Raw genomic sequence first — 10,208 nt, 5'->3', positions numbered from 1 at the left:
ACCCTGGCTGGCAGGGTGATTTTTAGGTTAATTCTTAGGTCCTACCACCAGTCGTGTATCTCCGAGACGCCTGTATTGTCAGGGTCACTCAGTTCGCTGTCAGACCGCAGCTCCGTAGGTCTCCTTTTTTTTTGGTATTTTCATGCAAATTCTTCTGCTAGCTGGGGTTAAGTCCAATTCTGCATCCTTTCCTTCAAGGCTCAGGGGTCCAAGATTATCTTCTGTGTCTGTGTTAATTGGTTTCCCTTTTCTTTGTTGAAGAGGGTCTGTGCAATCCTTCTGCCTAGTCTGCCATCTTGCCCCTATCAATCTACGTTATTCTTTAGGGTTGCATAGTATTCCATTGTGTGTATGTACCATAGTTTAGTTATGCATTCTTCAGTTGATGGACACATAGGTTGTTTCCATCTTTTGGGTATTGTAAATAGTGCTGTGATGAACATGGGTGTGCATATGTCTTTTATTGTCCTAGCTCTCACTTCTTTAGGATATATACCTAGTAATGGAATGGCTGGGTCAAATGGTATTTCTAATTTCGACTTTTTAAGGAATTGCCATACTGCTTTCCACAGTGGTTATATCATTTTACAGTCCCACCAGCAGTTTATGAGTGTCCCATTCTCTCCACATCCTTGCAAGCATTTGTTATTTTTTGTCCTGTTTAACTTTGCTACTAATTCTAGGGCAAGATGGTATCTCATTGTTATTTTGATTTGCAACTCTCTAATGGCTAATGAGGAGCTCTGGTAGCATAATGCCTAAGGCACTTGACTGCTAACCAGAAGGCTGGCAGTTCAAACCCACCAGTCACTCCTTAGAAGGAAGAGAGGGCAATCTACTTCTGTAGTGATACTGCCTCAGCAACCCAAGGAGGGCTCACTATGAGTCGGGTCCAACTCGATGGCACATAACAACAACAACAATGGCTAATGATTGTGAACATTTCTTCATGTGTTTGTTCACTGCCTGAATATCATGTTTGGTGAAGTGTCTATTCATGTCTTCTGCTCATTTTTTAATTGGATTATTTGTCTTTTTGTTGTTAAGGTGTTGGATTTTTCTATAAATTCTAGAGATAAACCCCTTGTCGGATGTGTCATTGCTGAATATTTTTTTCCCAATCTGTAGGCTCTCTTTTGACTCTTTTGGAGAAGTCTTTGGAAGCACATAAAAATTTAATTTTTAGAAGGTCCCATTTATCTAGTTTACCTTCTGCTGTTTGTGCATTTTGGGTAGTGCTTGATAGTCTATTTACACCATATATTTTATCCCCTAAAGTTGCCTCTATTTTTTCCTTGAGAAACTTTATAGTTTTAGATTTCACATTTAAGTCTTTGATCCATCTGGAGTTAGTTTTTGTGTATGGTGTGATGTACAGATCTTGTTTCATTTTTCTGGAGAAGGGTATCTAGTTTTGCCAGCAATATTTGTTAAAGAGGCCACCTCTTGCCCATTTAATGGATTTCAGCCCTTTGTCAAAAATCAGCTGAACATAGGTGGATGGATCTATTTCTTGGTTCACAATACTGTTCTGCTGGTCTATGTCTCAGTCGTTGTACTAGGCTGTTTTGATTACTACGATTGTATAGTAGGTTTTGATATCTGGAGTGTGAGACCTCCTACTTTGTTCTTCTTCTTCAATAGTGCTTTGCTTATCTGAGGTCTCTTTCCTTTCCATATAAAATTAGTGATTAGTTTTTCCATATCCTTAAAGAATGTTGATGGGATCTGGATTGGGATTGCATTGAATGTATAGATTGCTTTGGGAAGTACTGACATTTTTACATTGTTCAATCTTCCTATCCATGAGCATGGTATGTTCTTCCATTTATGTAGCTCTCATGGTTTTGAAGTGGTGTTTTGTAGTTTTCTTTGTACAGGTCTTTTGTGTCACTGGTAAGATTTATTCATAAGTATTTTATTTTTTAGTAGCTATTGTAATTTCCTTTTCATCAATGTTTTGCTGGTGTAGAGGGATCCAAAAGATTTTTGTATGTTTTTCTTGTACCCTGCCACTATGCTAAATCTTTCAATTAGTTCCAGTACATTTTTTACTGCGTCTCTTCAGTTTTCTAGATATAGGATCATCTCATCAGCAAATAGGGATGATTTGAGTTCTTCCTTACCAATTTGGATGTCTTTGATTTTCCTTTCTTGACTTATTGCCCTGGCTAGGACTTTCAATACAATGTTGAATAGAAGTGATGATATAGGGCATCCTTCTCTGGTTCCTGATTGCAAGGGGAATGGTTCCAGTCTTTCTCCATTGAGAATAATGTTGGCTGTTTCTTTTGCATTGTTATGTGCCATCAAGTCAGACCCGGCTTATGGTGACCCTCCTTGGGTTTCTGAGGCAGGATCACTATGGAAGTAGATTGCCCAACCTTCCTTCCAAGGAGTGGCTGGTCGGTTTGAACTGCCAGCCCTCTGGTTAGAAGTCAAATGCCTTAAGCACTATGCTACCAGAGCTCCCTTTATTATGTTGAGAAATGTTCATTCTATTCCTATTTTTCTGAGAGTTTTGATCAGGAATGGGTGTTGGATTTTATCAAATGCCTTTTCTGCATCAATTGATATGATCATGTGGTTCTTTTCCTTTTTTGTATTTATATGGTAGATGATGTTGATTGTGTTTCTAATGTTGAACCATCCTTTGCATACCTGACATGAATCACACGTGGTGATAATGAATGATTTTCCTGATATGTTGTGGGAGTCTATTGGCTATGATTTTGTTGAATATTTTTGCATCTATATTCGTGAGGGATATTGGTCTGTAGTTTTCTTTTTCAGTGATATCTTTGCCTGATTTTAGTATCAAGGTTATGCTTGCTTCATAAAATGAATTAGGGAGGATTCCATCATTTTCTACATTCTGGGATAGTTTGTATAAGATTGGTGTCAGTTCTCTCTGAATGGTTGGTAGAATTCTCTGGTGAAACCATCTGGGCCAGGACTTTTTTTTGTTGGTAACTTTTTTTTTTTTTTAATGACTGTTCAATTTTGTCTTTTGTTATGGATCTGTTCAACTTTTCCACATCAGTCTGTGCTAGTTTAAGTAAGTGGTGTAACAAGTAACAAGGGGAATATCACAGCTTTCCAGTTGTTGGCATCTAGAATGTCCTTTTGGTTCCCAGCAAGTGGAGCCTATTCTTAAATCCCTGGAATCTGGGAGAATGCTGTCACTTTAAATATCTATCTGAGCACACAGACTGGGAGGGAATTCCTGCCAGCACAGATGGTGGGTGGGAGTGAGGCATGACCACACCTCTGTTCACCAAGAGGGTATGATGTAAAAGAGTAAAAATTTTGAGAGCTGCCTGGGAAAAAAGAAATATTACTTATAATAATCAAACAGTTAGGCTGAGCTCCGGTTACTCAGCAAAAACCATGCAGGCAAGAAGGCAATGGGATGGCATATGGGAGCTCTGGTAGCATGGTATCTAAGGCACTTGACTGCTAACCAAAAGGCTGACAATGCAAACCCACCAGCTACTCCTTGGAAGGAAGGTTGGGCAATCTACTTCCGTAGTGATACTGCCTCGGAAACCCAAGGAGGGGTCACTATGAGTCGGGTCCGACTCAATGGCTCATAACAACAACAACAACAAAGGAAGAGAACTTCCAACCAAGAATCCTATACCTAGGCAAACACATGAAAAATTGTTCATGATCATTAATCATTAGAGATCCAAATCAAAACAACAATGAGATATCATCTCACCCCAGCAATAATAGCAAAGTTCAATAGATCAGATAGTAACAAATGCTGGTGAGGTTGTGGAGAGATTGGAACTCTTATGCACTGCTGGTGGGATTAAAATGGTACAACCATTGTGGCAAATGGTATGGTGTTTCCTTAAAAAACAGAAAATAGAAATACCATTAGATCCAGCAATTCCATTACTAGGAATATATCCTAAAGAGGTGAGAGATAGCACAAGAACAGACATATGTGCACCTATGTTCATCGCAGCATAATTCACCATAGCAAAGAGATGGAAACAACCTAAATATCCATCATCGGATGAGTGGATAACCACATTACGGTATATCCATACAATGGAATACTAGGCCACATTAAATAACAATGAGGGATATGCGAATCATCTCACAACATGGATGAAACTGGAGGATATTATGGTGGGTGAAATAAGTCAATGCAGAAGGACAGGTACTGTATGAGCCCATTACTGTAAAAAGACAGAGAAGAGTTTGCTTGGGAAAGGGAACTCACCTAGTAGGTTACTGGGATGGGGAGGGAAGAGGAGGGATTAATTTCGGGCTATTGGGGCCTACACGCTGACATGGGTAGGGGGAGGGATTTACAGGAAGGATATATGACCACCATAATAACATTGGGAAACGAGAGGACACCAAACTGTGCACATAAGAGGTAGACGACAGATGTTAAAACCAACCAATGTGTCCACAATGTGGCATCATCATTAACACCAAACACTAGGCTATACAGATAAACACATAAACATCTGAGATGATCAGATGGGGGTCAGTGAACACAAGTATACTCTAGACCAAAGATAGATTCAGCTGAGGCTAATCTTGCACAGACACCAGTGATACAAAATACCTGCAGTTATTACAGAAACAATAGAAGACAGGCACAGAGTAATCCCTCACAGACATCCAGACACTATGGGAGAGAGATCCAATAGATCTACTGTCTCAGGACCATAGTACTGAGGGACACCAGACTCAATTGCACAACAAAATACAGAAAAGCGTTGCTCCATATCCCAGTGAACAGCAACTGGGATCTTAAAAGCTTTCAAGCAGTCATCTAAGATGCAGCTAATGGTCTCCTAGCATCAGAAGTGAAGAAGAATGCATTAAATAAATAAATAAATAAGGATATTTAGAAGCAATCAGCCCTAGGACATGATGTCCCTTGAGACTAGAAGAACTAGATGGTGCCTGGCTACCAATGCCAATCACTCAAGAAAGGATCAACTCTGGAGAGCCTGGATAGAGTGGGAGGGAAAATGTGGAACAAAATCCAAAAATGCAATAATGACCAGAATTACTGGTCAGATGAAATTTGGTGAGACTCCCAAAATTATGGCCCTGGAATACATTCTGTCCCTGAAATAAAACTCACCCCCAGGGTCTTGCTTTCAGCCCAATAGCTAACCAGATGTACATGCAGACCACTCAACACAGGTTGATGCACCCACATACTCTATGGTAATACATCACTTAGAGCAATAGACCATGGGACACCAGAGGAGCAACATTCAAACTGAAGAAATGCAGGACAAACAAGAATGCATATATATGAGGGGCACAGGGGAAAGTTTGCAGGGTAGGGAGGAGAGGAGACTGGATTAGGGTTTGACATGGCAAATGGGAAACGAAACTCAATGTAAGTGTTACGTTGAATGTAAAACAAGCTCTTAAAAAAAAAAAAAAAGAAAGCTATGAGTTATACAAGAAACAAGGAGAATATTGTATCTTTCCAGTCGTCAGTGTCTGGTATGTCCTTCCTGTCCCCAGCAAGTGGAGCCTATTATTAGGTCCCTGGAATCTGAGAGTATGCTGTCACTTTAAATATCCTAAATGGTTGAACTGCTTGTAAACATTCAAAATAGCTGCACCTTCTAGACAACAAAAATTCCACAGTTCAGTTTGTCTCCTTCTTCGCTGTTTCCCCTTTTATTCACCAGAACCAGTGCAGTCCTCTGTGCAGCCATTGGCTGGTGGGGCTGATTTTCTGGTTAATTCTTAGGTTCTAATACCACTTGGAAATATCTAAACTGTCAGTGCCATGAAGATCACTGACAGTTCACAGCTCCATATATCTCCTTTTTCACTATTTTCATGAAGGTTCTTCCACTAGTTGGAGTTTAGTATACTTCTGTAGCCTTTGTTTCAAAGCTCAGGGCTCCAAGATTATGTTCTGTATCTGCGTTAATTATTTCCTCTTTTCTTTGTTGAAGAGGGTCCGTGTAGTTTGTCTGCCTATTGCACCACCTAACCAGAACTACTCCATTCAAAAATACTTCTATAAGCTTTATTATTCATGGTAGCTGTGGTAGCATATTGCCTAAGGCATTTGACTGCTAACCAGAAAGCTGGTGGTTTCAAGCCCACCAGCCACTCTTTAGAAAGAAGGTTGGGCAGTCTACTTCCATAGTGATACTGCTTTGGAAACCCAAGGAGGGGTTGCTATGTGTTGGATCCAACTTGATGGCAGTGAGTTTCTTTTCTTTTTAAATTATTAATAATCATCATGGAAATTATGTTCCTCTCATTTGAAACTTACTTCAATCACAATATTCAGAGACTAGAAGGTTGATTCACCCTGCGTGAAATATAAATCTACCTGACTACACAAACTCAGATTCCTTTATAGACAAACAAGTGAAAACAAACAACCAAAAAAAAATCTAGTGTCCAGGATCGCCAGCCATCAAATTCAAGTGCCTGATTTCTTGTTTTTCACCCCAAGAAAAATGAAGGTAGTATTTTAGAAAATTACTTTGAGAGCTGTATGCTGGTTAGAATGGAAAACTTGAAGTTGGCAACCCGGTGGAGAGGCAATGTATGCCAGTCATGAAATTACATAATCCCAAACTGCAACACTGGCAAAGAGTACAAATAGGAAAAGATAAATATAAACTCTCTTGCAAAGAAAGGATTGTAAAATTTTGTGATAGGTAGATAGAGCATATTAAGGAAATAGAAAAGCCAAAAGCCATTCTAAGTATTGGCACTGGGTTGGTCCTTCCACAGTTGGCCAACATTTGTTTGCTGGCTATTTTTATCATCTGCAAGAGGCTCTACCAGAGCATAGTGGTTAAAGCATTCAGCTTCTATTCAAAAGGTTGGTGGTTTGAACCAACCAGCCACTCTGCAGGAGAAAGATGAGGCAGTCTACTTCCATAAAGAATTACAGCCAGGAAAAACTTACGGGGCAGTTCTACTCTGTCCTAAAGGGTGATTATGAGTTGTAATTGACTCAGTAGCAGTGGGTTTGGTTTGGATTTATCATCTATCTTTAAGCCAGGTACACTGGTGCTCTGTTCAAAATTATTTTCTAAATGGACTTGGTGTTAAATGTCAGTGGGCTTGAAGAGGTGAAGTTGAATGGGCAGCAGTCAGATGTCCAAGCAGGGATGGAGTCTGGGTCAAGTCAGCATCAGAATTGAAACTACAACATTGGCCACAACTCAGGTCTTACCAAAGGATCACATAGACCTGGAATGAGGTCTCAGTGGCCATTTTCTCCACCTCTGAAACAAATAAGGTTCTTACTAATATGTGATGGGGGCAGCCTTGTCTTCTCAATCTCAGGTGAGATAATGATTAAATGTTCACTAATTATTAAGCATTAAGTTTACTGAGAATGAGTTCAAATAAAAGAGATAGATCCCCAAGAATTCTCTAAGTAAATGGAATTTGAGAAGGGTCTTTCAAAGGAGTGAAATTCTTGCAGATGGAGAAGAACAAGGTGGGTATTTATGACTGTGAAGAAAAACTAAGAAAGGAGATTTGAAATATATTTTAGAGAAAGCCAATGGCATCTCCTAATGGATTAAATGTGGAATGTAAGGGAAAGAAAGGAATAAAGGAAACTTCTAAGGTTTTGCCCTGAGGAACTGAAAGAATGAATGTTCCATTTATATAAATGGGTAATATATAGGGAAGCACAGGTTATGTAATAGTTTGGAAGTGGGAATCAGGAGTAGTTTTGACATTCTAAATTTGAGATGCTTATTAGACATTCATGTAACAATGTCAAACAGACTCAGGGAAGAAACTGGGACTAGAGATATAAAAGTGAATGCCACCAGCTTATCAAATGCATTTAAAACCACAGGAATAGGCTTAATAATGTCCTGAGGAGTGAAGAGGACAAAAGTGTGAGTTCTTGGGTATTCCTATATAAAAGACTGGAAAAAGGGAGAAGAGCCAGGAAAGAAACATAAGAAACAGCAGCCACTGGGGTTGGAAGAAAATTAGCATGACAAAATGAGGCCAAGGAAGAATTTGTTTAAAGTAAGGTCAATTGTGTTAATTGCATCAAATAGTGCTTTTGATTGAAAAGAAACAAAAAGCAGAATTGTCCACTGAGTTTAGTAAGATAAACTTTGTTGTTGACAATAACAGTGGTTTTATTAGATTGATAGTACATAGGAAGGATTTTATTTTGACAGATAGGAAATATGCACATGCATCTTGCTTGTTTCCTGATGGAAATGATCTCAGAGAGAGAAAAATAATCTTAGGTAAGAGAAGTTTGGCAAAGAAAAGGGAGCAAAGAGATAAGGTGGGAATTGAACAAGATGAGGAAGGTTTTCTTTTTTTTTTTTTTTTTACTTTTTTTGTGGTAAAAACATACACAAGACATTCTCCAACATAAAAGGGAAGATTTTTTTTTTTAAATGTGAGATATGTGTTTTTTATGTTGATAACAACGTCTTATTCCACAGAGAGAGAGAGAATAATTACAAGGACTAAATCCCTGGTAGGTGAGAAATGAGGGAAGCTGGCATCCAAGCAAAATAAATAGTTTAGGCAGAAGCTAAAGTTATTGTAGAATATGTAGGTACACGCACAGGCAAAATGATCATTTGGTGATGAGCAAGTGAAGTTTTTCTTTCTATCAAGTATCTTATGCTTTGACCATGCAGCACTTTCTGTTTCAGGTTCCCATTTCAATTTTACTTTTAACTCATCAAGAGCCTCAGTGTATTGTTTTCTTGCTAGATTTTTCTTTGTTTCATTCTTTGTTTTCTCAAGGTAGAGTGATAGGGTTAGTGGAGGAGGTTGGAACCAAGGAGAAAAGGTGTGAAATAATGTTCTCTAACAATGAGAGTACTCTTTAAAATGTTAAAGAACAAAGATGTTACTTTGAAGATTAAGATATGCTGATCAAGACGTGGTATTTTCAATCACCTCATATGCATGTGAAAGCTGGTCAGTGAATAAGGAAGACTAAAGAAGAATCAATGTATTTGAATTATGGTATTGGCAAAGAACATTAAAAATACCATGTCTTCCAGAAGAACAAACATGTCTTGGAATACAGCCAGAATGATCCTTAGAAGCAAGAATGAGAAGACTTCATTCTCATATATTGGTCAGGTTGCCAGAAGGGACTATAGCCTGGAGAGGGATATCATGCTTGGTAAAGTAGAGGGTTAGCAAAAAAAGGGGAAGACCCTCAACTAGATAGATTGATACAGTGGCTGCAACAATGGGCTGAAGCATAGCAAAGATTGTGAAGATGATGCAGAACTGGGCAGTGTTTCCTTCTGTTGTATGTAGGATCATATGAGTTGGAACCAACTCATTATCATCTAACAACAACAATAGGAGTGAGGCAGTGGTGGTTCAGTAAAATTCTTACCTTCCACCTAGGAGACCCAGGACATGACCCAGGTGCATACCTGGACAATACACCTCATGCACAGCCACCACCAATCTTTCAGTGGAGGCTTGCATGTTGCTATAATGCTGAATAATTTTTAGCTTATGTTCCTGACTAATATGAACTAGGAAGAAAGGACTAGAAATCTGCTTCCAAAAAAATCAGCTAATGAAAACTATCAATCACAATGGTCTGATCTGCAACTGATCATGGGGAGGGTACAAGAATAGGTAGTTTTGTTCCATTGTGAATGATGTCACCATAATTCATGGCCAACTCTTTGGCAGCTAATAGCAGTAAGAATGGGAGAATAAATTTTGTGGGAAATAAAGTGTACACAACCCATTGAGCAATAAGCTTATTTCTTGAACTTTAAGTTCAAGATTACTTAAAATATAAGAAATAAGCTCAGTTGCTCAGTTGTCTTAAGCTGTGTTTAGTTGTGTGTGTGCAGGCTGAAATAGACAAAGATGGGGAACTGACCAGAATGGAATTTGTTAAACAAATACTAAAATAAGAAAAGAGAGTTAAATAAAAGAAGATTCAAGGGAGGGATTATATGAAAAACCATTGAACCATTGAATCTATGCTGAGTGGTGGAGAAGCCCATGCATGGGTAGCAACCAGTGAAAAATGATAAAACAAATGGATTTGAAGTGAATGACTATGAAAATATAGAATGTAATGATTAGAAGGCAGAATGTTTGAAATTGAACGTTTGAAAACTGTGCAGTTATTGGTGATGATTAAATCCAAGACAGTACTTTTAAAACTTTATTTGACTTTGACCTACAGTAATATATATATATAAAAA

This window comes from Orycteropus afer, unplaced genomic scaffold (assembly GCF_000298275.1).
Source record: "Orycteropus afer afer isolate SDZICR_OR568_19922 unplaced genomic scaffold, OryAfe1.0 scaffold00139, whole genome shotgun sequence".
NCBI classification, from domain to species: Eukaryota; Metazoa; Chordata; class Mammalia; order Tubulidentata; family Orycteropodidae; genus Orycteropus; species Orycteropus afer.
The sequence above is the reverse complement of the archived record's forward strand: the minus strand, read 5'-3'. Positions refer to the sequence as shown.